The sequence below is a fragment of the Cebus imitator genome, unplaced genomic scaffold, assembly GCF_001604975.1.
Source record: "Cebus imitator isolate Cc_AM_T3 unplaced genomic scaffold, Cebus_imitator-1.0 Scaffold34, whole genome shotgun sequence".
Lineage (NCBI taxonomy): Eukaryota > Metazoa > Chordata > Mammalia > Primates > Cebidae > Cebus > Cebus imitator.
Genome location: NW_016107349.1, coordinates 1,837,700 through 1,849,366, shown reverse-complemented (window position 1 = coordinate 1,849,366; position 11,667 = coordinate 1,837,700). Strand labels below are relative to the sequence as shown.

Below are 11,667 nucleotides of genomic sequence, written 5' to 3'. Positions count from 1 at the left end.
TATATATATATATATATATATATATATATATATAAACTTCATACCTTCAATGACCTTGAAGTACAGCAAATACTTATCAAGTGTTAAAAGATGGAAACACAAAGATATACTATGAAGAGAAGTAGGAGTTGGAGGACCAATAGGGTACAGAGAAGAGATTATGAAAGATCAAGTGAATGCCTCTGGAAAAACTTCAAGAGCAAAAAGAAGATGGGCCTCCTAAGCCAAAGCAATTAAATTCCTCTCCCTCTGACCACACCAAAGAGCATTTAACATACATGATGGTCTCAGGTCAAGAATATGTTAAATAGTTGACAGCTAGGTGGCCTCTAGCTTTCCACGAGGTGGGGCATGACATACAAATCATACCAATAGCAACCAGAGAACCAAGGCCACAGCCAACAGAAATGCAACCAAGAGGGCAAAGATAATGGTTTGCCTGAGACAAAGATGGGAGGAATTTCCTAATTGTTCCCAGCATGCAGTACTTATCACAGAGATGAATAAGCTGACAAAAGACTAGCACCTCTCAATGGCTTACAAACCCATCTAGGTTTCACTGCCCAATGGAATGAAGTAAAATGAACTTAGTAGGCTAAGGTTACCTTAGAATTATCAGTGTCCACTTAATGTTTTTTATGTAGCATTTTCTATAGCTAAATTTCCTCATATACTTTAAGCACTTACCAGAGTACTTATCCTATATATTGGACATTTCTTAGAACTGCAGAAACAAGAGAAAGCAAGTTGGGATTATGTTGAGGAGGAGGAGGAATAATAAAATATTTTTTCTTTGCCTGACATTCAAAGTCCTGGTTATTTTAGCAAGGTAAAGTGGTTCAAAATACCCCAGTAGAGCTCCGGCCCTGCGATGCAAGCAGGCAAATTGTAAAAAGTTTAGATTGTTAGTCTGCTTAGAAAAAAATTTAACTGCATATCTCATTTGACTGTGCTTTGCCTGAAGGTCAATACAGTATAAAGGTTAAGGCCTTGGTTTCTGAAAATAAAGACTCTGGCTCTAGTAATGGTCCTTCTCAGATTAATAGCTTAATAGCTGAGTAAGCTTGATCTAGATCTTTAATATCCCTAAGCCTCAGTTTCTCCATCTGAAAATTGGGCTAATAAAAATAGCTTATTCATACTGAGTGTCTTCTCTATGCCTTGCACTATCATACTAAACATTAACTCATTTAATCCTCTACATACCCAATGAAAAAGATACTTATTATTACTTTCATTTTGCAGATGAAAATCTCATGTGAATAGAGAGATTGAGAACTTTCCCAGGTCACATGAGTAGGAAGTGGTAGGGCTAGGATGGGAGGTCAAGCGGCTGGGATCTATAGCCTGTACTGCTAGTTACTATACTGAATAACTAAAAGAATACCAATTTCCATTAAGAAGCTAAGTTGAGCTAATTATATGTATTTGTCTACTGGGACTGCCATTACAGAACGCCACAGACTGAGTGACTTAAACAACAAAAATATATACTCTCAGTCAAAAGTCTAAAACCAAAGTGTCATCAGTGTTGGTTTCTAGTGGGACTTCTTGTCCTGGCTTACAGAGGACCTCTTTCTTGCAGTGTCCTTATGTGGCTCTTCTTCTCTGCTCCTGAATGGAGAGAGAGAGAGAGAGAGAGAGAGATCTCAGGAGTCTCTTTCTCTCTTATTAGGACACCAGCCTTATCAGATTAGGGCCCTACCCCTATGACATCATTCAATCTTTTTTTTTTCTTTTGAGATGGAGTCTTGCTCTGTGGCCCAGGATGGAGTACAGTGGCACAATCTCGGCTCACTGCAACATCTGTCTCCTGATTTCAAGCGATTCTCCTGCCTCAGCCTCCCTAGTAGCTGGGATTACAGCCACGTACTACCATGCCAGGCTAATTTTTGTATTGCTGGTAGAGGTTTTGCCATGTTGGCCAGGCTGGTCTTGGATTATTGATGTCAGGTGATCCACCTGCTTCAGCCTCCCAAAGTTCTGGGATTACAAGAGTGAGCCACTACACCTGGCCCCTGATTCAATCTTAATTACCTGCTTAAAGTCCCTGTCTCCAAAAATAGTCACATTGGAGGTTAGGGCTTCAACATATATATTTCACTGGGAAAATAATTCAGTCCATAATTCTATGTAAAGAATTTAGCATAGTAATTGATACACATAATAATTATTCACATAATGTTCAGTATGCTATGACAAAATACCATAAACTGAGTGGCTTATAAATAACAGAAATCTCTCACAGTCACGGAGGCTGGGAAGTCCAAGATCAAAGTACCCGCAGATCATAGTGTCTGGTGAGACCTATTTTCTGGATCATGAATGGTGCCCTCTTGCTGTGTCGTCACATGGTGAAAGAAACTAGTTAGCTCTTTGGAATTTCTTTTATAAGAGTACCAATTCCATTCATCAGCACTCCACTCTAATGACCTAATTGGCTCCCAAAGACTCCACCTATTAATTCCATCACATTTATCATGAGGTTTTAACGTATGAATTTGGAGGGGACACAAACCTTACCATATAGTAACCACTTAACAAATATTACCTATTGGTATCTTATGGACTTATTTGGCAAACTGTAGAAATTGTCAAGTTTAGTAGAAACATGAAAATCAGAAATTGGAAATTTTAAGTTTGTTAATGCCATTTGAACAAATCAATTAATTTCTGTCCATCTCCTTTTCTTAAGCTGTGAATTATGATACACTCATTATCAAACATTAGTATGACCACGTGTTTATGATTATATTCTTACAAAAATAATAGAATCTTAAAAAGATAGCTACTTTTGTAGGAACTACGTATTTTTTGTCACAACTACTTACATTTTGGAGGCTCTAGTCATTCCTGATCATCAGGCCTGCGTTAATCTAAAATTCTGATTCATGGAAATTTTAGGCCCTATTCTTTTATTGGGCTGTCTGAAGTTTGGCCAGGTTACATATCTATATTCCAGCACTTCCCTCTGCTATTTTTCACTTTCAGTGGAGAGCACTTTATAAATCCACCTCTTGTGAAGCTTCTTAAATGGCTTCAAGCTCATAATCTGTATAAGTCTGATTGTTGCTGTCTTTTCAGAGAGGAAGTCACTGCCCATCATATAATGCGTTAATTTGAGGTAAGTGGAATCAAAGAGATCTGCTAAGGTTCTATTTTTAATGTAGTTTATTTCTTTTAATTTCCTTTTTATCCCATCTGTTTTATGACTGACCACACTAACTCTGGTCCCAATTAAAAACTGGTAATTTTAGGTTTTCAGAAAAGAGGGATAACTCATCAGACGGACCTGCTGTAACTTAGGTTTTCCCTCTCTCTGGCCTTTCTGTGCTGAAAGTTTTGTCCTGCCTAAGATTGACTTTCTAATGAATTATATGTAAATGTCAGCTTCCTCTCAACATTGGACACTCATGATATCTTCCTTCATATAAAGATGAACAATATCCATATTTTTTTATCTAAGAGAAGGGATTTTCCAGATAACTTGACAAGGTCACCTCAAGTATCTGTTAAGTCTTTTTTTCTGGTAAAAAAGCAAGTCAAAACATCTATTTCTCCTCCTCAATATATCTAACATCAAGGACTTCAAAGTATTATGAGAAGCAATATGATGAAGTTGTGAAAATATTTTTGCCAAGCGTTTTTAAACAGTTGAAGAGTTTTTAACTTCTGTTGTGAGGTAAACATGATATTACACTACCTGAACATGGGAAAGTGAGTTAGGTAACTCTGAAGGGTGTTGTTCTATCTTAGATGACCACAGAGAGCATCCATGTGAGTAGATGAATAAACAAGGCTGAAATCCAGCCAGAACTTTGCTCACTAACCTGTGTACCCTGGCTCACGGTTGTGTCCACATAGAAGAAAAGCACTTTTTTTGATTCACACAAAGGTACCATAAGGGGTAAGGAGACTCTGCTCCAACCCTACATGTCCATGGATTTAGATTTTGTTCACTCCATTTTTTAATTGGTAATAACAAGTATTCTATTCTACGGCCATTTAATGAGTATCGCTATATGCCATGGTCAATGTCCCCTATTCTTTCTGAAATATGTGATATCATTAGCGCTATTTAGGAAGTCTGATTCCAGGGCATCATTCCAAACTAAATACAGAATGATGATCTTTGTACCTATGGCTTAAGGGAGTAAGTTGACAGCATTGAATTTTGTCGACTCACCAAAAGCATTTTTTTATCTTCAGACCAAGAAACATTTCCAGATCTGAACCTTGCTGTATCATGATATCATGTGTATTTATGATGCATTTTTATTTCTCCCAGCTAAATTTCTTTTCCAAATGTGATCATCTTAAAGCAGCTACTAGGTGAAGAGTCAGAATACCTGAATTCAAGCATTGGCTTTACAACTTCTCACTTTTTGACCTTGAATGCGAGTCACTTGAGTTCTCAGGGTATTGCTTCCCTCTGAACAGCATGAACAGTGAAGAAAAACTAGCCTCTGACTCCACAGGGATGTTGTGAAAATAAATGAGATGTAGGTCTGGAGAGTCACTTTAAGCTCTTAGGAATGAAAGAGCTTAAAGAGATATAAGGTTTCTGTAGTTATTCTTTATTTTTTCAACCTCACAAGTGAGAAAGTTTCCTCCTTGGTAAGTTTTGAAGAATACCGCCTCACTGACAGCCCCCACAGATCTGTGGCTTTGCCTCGTCCTCATTCACAAAGTCTATTGTAATTCTGACTATTGACTCAGTGAAAATTTTAAAAATCTGCCATATCCTTGGACAACAAAGAAGAGTGGTCACACTCTAGGTGGGGCAAATTATCTGCCAGCAGTTGGACATCATACTATACAGGATTCCACACTGGGTATTAAAAAAAAAAATCTAACAAGACGAAGAAGTGTTACATTGCAGAAAAGAGGAAGTTGCTAGGATAGAATTCCCACTCAGAATGTTGATCTGATACAGTCTAGAAGTCCATAGGAAATAAACTTCCAGCACTTTCTTTAGAAGAACTAAACTACATTTTGCCAATGTCAGAGATACACTCTTCTAATGCCAAGGTAGTTGTGAAAGAGAATCACAAATAACCAGCTAAAACTCCTGATCTTCTCTCTGCTCCCAGATGAAGAGTCTCTGACAGGTGATAGAGATAAGTACTGCATAACCTGTCACCTTATCTTCCTTAAGAGGGCAGCATAATCCATGGAGCTCACATAAACTCTCTAGCGGCTTTGATTCCATTCTGACATTCAGGGGAAAAGTTGACAGTCACAGATTAAAGGAAAACACTATAGTGAAGAGATACTTACAATAGGTAGCTCTGACTAAAGATGTGTTTTGGCAAGAATTAGCTGGAAAGAGACATTGGCATTCTGGCATGGATTTCTAAGCTAGTAGATCAAACTAACATCTTTGCCTTGATCTCATTAGGGCCCAGGTTGACTTACAGGCTTTGATTGTCTTCATTCATTCATTCCATAAATATTCATTAAGCACTGTAATGGAAATTGCTGGTAGTATCCCCAAATCTATTCTTACCTCCTGTATTAGTCAGGGGTCTCCAGAGAGGGAGAGAACCAATAGGCTAGAGATAGATAGATATAAATATATGAGAGGGGATTTATTTGGGGAATTGGCTCATGTGATTATAGAGGCTAAGAAGTCCCATGACAAGCCATCCACAAGCTGCAAACCCTGGGATGCTAATGGCGTGGCTCAGTCCAAGTCTAAAAGCCTCAGAACCAGGAAAGCCAATGGTGTCTTTTTCAGTCCAAGACCAAAGGTCTGAGAATCCTGAAGGGAACCTCTTGTTAAGTAGTAGAGTCCAAAGGCTAGGGAACCCGGAGTTATCGTCCAAGAACAGGACAGGAAGAAGTTATCCCAGCCCCAGCAGCTAAATCAACATATTCACTTTCTCTCTGTTTTTGTTTTCTCCCAGGCCCCAGTAGATTGGATGGTGCATGTCCACACTGACAGCAGAGCTTCTCCACCTAATCCTTCAGCCTCATATCTAATCTCTTCTGATAACACCCTCAAGGACACACCCAAAAATCATGCTTTATCAAGTTGCTAGGTATTCCTTAATTCAGTCAAGTTGACAACTAAAATGAACCATCACGCTTCCTTCCTGAGCTGATAGCTGTTCAACTAAAATGTTCATTTTCCAGTTGATCTTACAGGTGTGTGACCTAAATGTGCACTAATGGAAACTGAGTGGAAAGAATAGGGGCAATTTCAGTATCACTTACCTTAAAGAAAAACCTCGACCTGGACTTCTGCTCACTCTTGCCTGCTTATTCAAAGTGGCAAAGTCAGGCCTACCCACCAGCCATAAACTATTATGTGAGAGGAAAATAAACATCTGAGTTTTAGATTCTCTTTGTTTCATCAGCATAGCCTGCATCTTTACAAATAGGTGTGCCTTATTAATACTAGATTGTGTGCAACATGATGAAAATTCTGCTTAGCAAAACACACATGGTGCATCGTCCCATGGAAAGTATAATCTAATTTCTATGATAGTCTGTCTGGGAACAAACCTGTGAGATAAGTGTGAACATACTTATCAATCAAAATAAAACAAGACAGGGAGCAAGAGTAAAAGAGTGGGTAAGAACTGGATTTCAGTGCCATGCAGGTACAAATTCAAGCTCTTGCAATAAATATCTTTTAGTAACCATGTCTTTAGGGAAATCATTTAACTTTTGTAAACCTTATTTTTATTCTTGTGGAGATAATAGAAATAATAATATGTGCCTAATAAGGCTGTGATGATGATCTAAAGAATTAGGCATGTAGATAGCTTATCCTGGGGCTTGAGTTTACCAAGTGTAATTATCAGAGTTCAATTTTTTTCATTGCTCTTGTTATTTCTAAATTCCATCAGGAGGGGCTTAAAGAAAAGATAGAAACATCACGATCTCATTCAAGCCATATTATATGAGGCAGGAGTCATCATTCTCATTTTGTAGATAAGAAAACTGAATCTTAGAGAGACCACTACTTAGTAAGTGGCTGAGCCAGAATTTATTTTCAGGTGTCTGATTACTACACCAGATGCATGACAATTAGACCCAGAAATCACTGCTTAGATATTAGTCCAATGAGGTTAATTCTTCAAGGTTACATCACAATTATCAGTTTCTTTCCACTACCTACCATACAAGTAAAACCCTTCTGAGAGTAAAGTTTCCAAGTCTGAAACCCAGTGCATAAGTTAGTACTCTCTTCCGTGTTCCTATGGCACTTTGTATCTCTGTTATCATTTAGTCACTATCTTATAATTCTTTTTACTCATCTGACATCCTCCACTGGAATGTGAGCACCTGAAATTTGGATTTCTTAAATATCTCGGTCTCGGGACTTAGCATGATGCCTGGTATATACTAGGCACACTATGAATAACTGTTATAAAGAATTGCCATATGAATAAATGAATAGACATTAAAAACTGGAGTGTGAGTAACCTACCTATTCAGGTGGTCATTTGTTTGATGCAAAGGAAATGGAGGCATTCAGTTTTGAAAATAAACAATTGGCAATAAAACATTTAATAAAATTTATCAAGCATAAGAAATTAGTACATAGCAGCCCCTTGATGGAAATAAATGTTTTCCAAAAGTCCTATGCTGATTGCTTTGACCTCAAAGACAAAATGAAATGTTGTGCATCATCTGTTAGCGTTCAGTTAGCAAAAGGATTTTTAACCTCAATAGAAACTGAAATACTGTAAAATTGTGTTAGAACAATTGTAGCAAACAATATACTTGAAATGGCAAAGAGAAACACACAACAAAAATCAAGATTCTGTTCTTCAGTGAGAATAGGTTTAATTAGAGAAAAATAAGGAAGTAAACGTTGACTTTCAAAGACCCTGAAGGCATTTCTGTGCATTTTCACTGGGTTTAGAAGTTCAAGGCACTGGTTCTTTATTCTCCCTAATTCCACATCAAAGCCTCCAGCTTTCACTCTCTTTACTATAGAGATATTGCAAGCAATATTCTATATAGAATAGTCTGGATTCACCCCTTTTTTCTCATAAGTGGAACAAAGAGAGGGAGACAGATATTTCTAAGATAACTGAAGAAGAATTGGAAACAAAAATAAATCTGTGATTTGTCTAAAGAAAGTTAAAGGGGGAGTGAGTAAACTGGCCAGAAATATAGTGCCTAGTATGAAGTTTACTGACCTACAATGAGGGAATGTTAAAGAAATAAACAGATGAGCAAAAGCTTCATATACTTTTTTTTTAAGTATTGAAACAGGTAGCAGGAAAGACAATGACTCACAGTATTCTTCCATGCTGGCCAACAAATAACATCATCAGCCCAAGGACTTTAGTTTGTTATTGAGAACAAACAGGAGGAGCAGATATTTTGTTACAGGGGAGGATAGGAGATGTGATAGAGAATTTTCATTTACATAAATAGGTTAATTACAACTTGATTTATTTTTAAATTCTGAGAAACTCAACTGATGTCTGTGGAAAAGAGAACACAAATGAACAACGTAACACGGAACTCTTTAACATGATATATATACAAAGACTATTGAGGCAGAGAAATCAATAGGAAAATTTAAAACTAAGGGAGAAGGCATTTTGAACCATTCAGCTAAGAATTTGGTCAGTATTAAAAAGCCAATAATTCCAGAAAAATCCACCAAGTTATGTTCATAGGCTTAGCAGAATAAAAATAAGGTTTACTAGCTAAATGGGTGACAGAGGAGAATATTTTTCTGCATTTTGGAAAATGTTCAGATTATCCCATATTTCTCCACACACCTCATGAGCATCACTGTAAAAACTGCCATCAGGACAAAAGACAGCAGCTCTGTTTCATGTAGGTATCAGTGACCAAACCACTGCTCAAGGAAATAAGAGAGGACAGAAACACATGGAAAAACATTCCATGTTCATAAATAGGAAGAATCAATATCATGAAAATGGCCATACTACCCTAAGTAATTTGTAAATTTAATGCTATCCCTATCAAGCTACCATGCTATCCCTATCAAGCTACCATTGACTTTCTTCACAGAATTAGAAAATACTACTTTAAATTTCATATGGAACCAAAAAGCAGCCCAATAGCCAAGACAATCCTAAGCAAGAAGAACAAACCTGGAGGCATCATGCTGCCTGACTTCAAACTATACTACAAGACTATAGTAAAGAAAACAGCATGGTGCCAGTACCAAAACAGACACATACACCAATGGAACAGAACAGAGGCCTCAGAAATAATACCATACATCTACAACCATCTGATCTTTGACACATCTGACAAACATAAGCAATGGGGAAAGTATTCCTTATTTATTAAAGGGTGTTGGGAAAATTGGCTAACCATATGCAGAAAACTGAAGCTGGACCCCTTCCTTACACCTTATACAAAAATTAACTAAAGATTAATTAAAGGCTTAAACATAAGACCTAAAACCATAAACACCCTAGAAAAAAACCTATGCAATATCATTCAAGACATAGGTATGGGCAAAGACTTCATGACTAAAACACCAAAAGAAAAGGCAGCAAAAGCCAAAATTGACAAATGGGATCTAATTAAACTAAAGAGCTTCTGCACAGCAAAAGAAACTGTCATCCAAATAAACAGACAACCTACAGAATGGGAGAAAATTTTTGCAGGCCACCCATCTGACAAAGGGCTAATATCCAGAATCTACAAAGAACATAAACAAATTTACAAGAAAAAAAAAACCCAATCAAAAAGTGGGTGAAGGATATGAACAGACACTTTTCAAAATAAGACATTTATCTGGCCAACAAACATATGAATAAAAGCTCATCATCACTGGTCATTAGAGAAATGCAAATCAAAACCACAATGAGATACCATCTCATGCCAGTTAGGATGCATCAAACCACCATGGCACGTGTATATCTATGTAATAAACCTGCATGTTCTGCACAGGTACCCCAGAACTTAAAGTATAATTTTAAAAATCCAAAAAAAAGTCAGGAAACAACAGATTCTGGAAAGGATGTGGAGAAATAGGAACGCTTTTACACTGTTGGTGGGAGTGTAAATTAGTTCAACCATTGTGGAAGACAGTGTGGTGAGTCCTCAAAGATTTAGGACTAGAAAGACCATTTGACACAAAAATCTGATTACTAGGTATACACCCAAAGGATTATAAATCATTCTACTATAAAGATACACACACACTTATGTTTATTGCAGCACTGTTCACAATAGGAAAGACTTGGAAGCAACCCAAATATCCATCAATGTTAGACTGGATAGAGAAAATGTGGCACATATATACCATGGAATACTATGCAGCCATAAAAAAAGAATGAGTTCATGTCCTTTGCAGGGACAAAGATGAAGCTGAAGACCATCATTCTCAGCATACTAACACAGGAACAGAAAACCAGAAATACATTGAAACCAGTTGATTAGGGTATTTAGCTGTTAACTAAATTTTTGTGAATTTGAATTTCACCAGTCTAGCAAGAAACACCACATGTTCTCACTCATAAGTGGGAGTTGAACAATGAGAACAAATAGGCACAGGAAGGGGAACGTCACACACTGAGGCCTGTCAGGGCGGGGGGCAAAGGGAGAGACAGCATTAGGAGAAATACATAATGTAGATGACAGGTTGATGGGTGTAGCAAACCACCATGGCACAGGTATACCTATGTAACAAACCTGCATATTCTGCACATGTGTCCCACAACTTAAAGTATAATTTAAAAAAGAAAAAAAAAAACTGGGTATTTTGACGATGCCCATCCCAGAAGCTCAATTGAATTCAGATTACACGTCCTCAGAACTTAGCCAAAAGTTGTAAACACTTGACCTACAAAGCTTTTCTTATTCAGAATATGATTATTTTCATTTATTGAAGTAGCAGACATTTTACTAAGTTCTCAAAGCATATTATTAACGAAACTGAGGACCAGAGAAAACTAAAGCTGAGTCAACCTCCTGTTTTCAAATCAACCTCCTGATTGTAAAGATGAGAAGAATGCGAATAAGAGGCCATACAGATTTCTCCTAAACAGACAAAATTGTGGGTTTAATAGAACTTGAGTCTGGATGTTATGAAAATGATAGTGCTTTTCTGTACTATTAAAAAATACTCAGGATGTTTTTCTCATTCATAATACTCAAAGAGTTGAAGTTTTTATTCAACCATATCCCAGTGATCATTTGTGAAATAAAAAATGCCAAAACAAAAAATCTAAAGAAAATCTAGCCCTTGATAAAAACATGTTGCCATTTTTAACAATAACTTGACAATGTTATATCAGCTTATGAAACATTTTTTTCAAAAACATGACCAATAGCTCCATACTCCATCTGTCACCTTCCAAGTGTTTCAAAAATATAACTGAAGTTTATCCTTAATTTTTTTCATGAAGAAGATTATATTACCTGAATTGCTACTAGATACAAATTCAGTGAACATGTGTCTAATTAGTTAATGCATTCAGATTCAGTTCAGGCATTGTCTCTTCTACGAAGGCAGACAGTTGAAGCCTGGGCTATGTATCCCTCTTCTTCATACCATAGGGCCCTGTAACTCCCTATAATAATATATTTATCTCATTACAGCAAATTATTATTTTAGGTGTCTGCTCTCTAGTTCTATTAGCAACTTAAGGACAAGTGCAAAGAACTTTATTTTCAATCATTCTCTGTTCTCAAAATGTGCTACTTGATGAG

At 37.0% G+C, this 11,667-nt stretch overlaps 1 long non-coding RNA gene across 1 annotated transcript; it reads left to right on the top strand.

Moving 5' to 3' along the window:
* Nucleotides 1-244: 244 nt before the first annotated feature.
* Nucleotides 245-8,683, top strand: LOC119470557. The gene is made up of 3 exons (XR_005199471.1): nt 245-344; nt 3,085-3,124; nt 8,436-8,683. It is a non-coding gene; the product is annotated as an uncharacterized LOC119470557 (long non-coding RNA).
* The last annotated feature ends 2,984 nt before the right edge of the window (nt 8,684-11,667 follow it).